The sequence below is a fragment of the Marmota flaviventris genome, chromosome 6, assembly GCF_047511675.1.
Source record: "Marmota flaviventris isolate mMarFla1 chromosome 6, mMarFla1.hap1, whole genome shotgun sequence".
NCBI lineage: Eukaryota > Metazoa > Chordata > Mammalia > Rodentia > Sciuridae > Marmota > Marmota flaviventris.
In genome coordinates this window covers 48,735,249-48,736,696 of record NC_092503.1, presented here as the reverse complement: position 1 = coordinate 48,736,696, position 1,448 = coordinate 48,735,249, and the positions used below count along the sequence as shown (strand labels likewise).

At 34.2% G+C, this 1,448-nt stretch overlaps 1 non-coding gene across 1 annotated transcript; it reads left to right on the top strand.

Annotated features, from left to right (window-relative positions):
- Window positions 1-785: 785 nt before the first annotated feature.
- LOC114086993 (U6 spliceosomal RNA) lies at window positions 786-893 on the top strand. Its single transcript, XR_003581726.1, has one exon. It is a non-coding gene; the product is annotated as a U6 spliceosomal RNA (small nuclear RNA).
- The last annotated feature ends 555 nt before the right edge of the window (window positions 894-1,448 follow it).

Below are 1,448 nucleotides of genomic sequence, written 5' to 3'. Positions count from 1 at the left end.
ACCCAATCTTGTCTATTTTTTTTTTCAAATAATCTACATCTTTTCTTTATCCCTCCTATTTGTGTACTTTTTCTTACCAACTCTACATACACTAATCCAATGTCTCCTAGCTGACATTCCTATCTCAGGAGTGATTACAACTCATCTTTTACCTGATAGGAGTCAGCATATTTGCTTAGATTTTTTTCTGTACAACTAATTTCTAAAGAATGAAGATTGCATTCCAAGGATTTTGGAGGGACATTGCAGGACTGTTTCTTCAAGATCTAGTCTTCACCTGTATCTCAGGATTCATTTCTTCTTACCAGGTCTGTACAATTTCTGAGATTCAGAAGTGAATCAGCACAATGCTTCTTCTCATGCACCTCAGAGATTAACAGATACAGGTCCTGGAAGACACTCAGCAAATGTTCATTGAATAAAGAAGTAAGTCTGTAGTTACCTCTCAAAAGATATGGTGTTGAAATTATAATTCTTAATTTCTCAAAGACATTCAACCATTGCTCAGACTTTATAAACTTTCAAGGAAAAATTAAAGTTTTTGAACTCTTATTCAATACAGGAAAACAGCCTAAACACACACAAGGAGTCAAAAATTAAATGTTCTTTAGTTCTTTAATGTCTAGGATTTTGTAATGCCAGTAGAGTAATCTTACCAGTGGGACATTTTTTTTTTCAGCTTCTTAGGCTGCTCTAAATAAACTTGGATAATAAATTATCAAAGCTATGATACCAAATTAAGTATAGAAACTCTTCATTTTCAATGCTGAATAAGAAAGCTTTTAGTGCTCCCTTTGGCACAACATATACTAAAATTGGAACTATGCAGAGAAAGATTAGCATGGCCCTTAAATAAGAATGGCATGCAAATTTGTGAAGCATTCCATATTTTTTCAAGAATTAATAAATGATATGAATTCAAACTAAAAAGCTTCTTCTCAGCAAAAGAAACAATCAATGAGGTGAAGAGAAAGTCTACATTTTGGGAGCAAATTTTTGCCACACACACATCAGATAGAGCACTAATCTCCAGGGTATATAAAGAACTCAAAAAAAATAACACCAAAAAAAAATCAATAAATGGGCCAAGGAGCTGAACATACACTTCTCAGAAGAAGATATACAATTGATCAACAAATATATGAAAAAAAGTTCAACATCTCTAGTAATAAGAGAAATGCAAATTAAAACTACTCTAAGATTTCATCTCACTCCAGTCAGAATGGCAGTTATCAAGAATACAAACAGCAATTAGTGTTGGTGTGGATGTGGGGCAAAAGGCACATTCATACATGGCTGGTAGGACTGCAAATTGGTGCAACCACTCTGGAAAGCAGTATAGAGATTCCTTAGTAAACTTGGAATGGAACTACCATTTGACCCAGCTATCCCACTCCTCCATCTATACCCAAAGGACTTAAAATCAACATACAAAAGGGACACAGTCA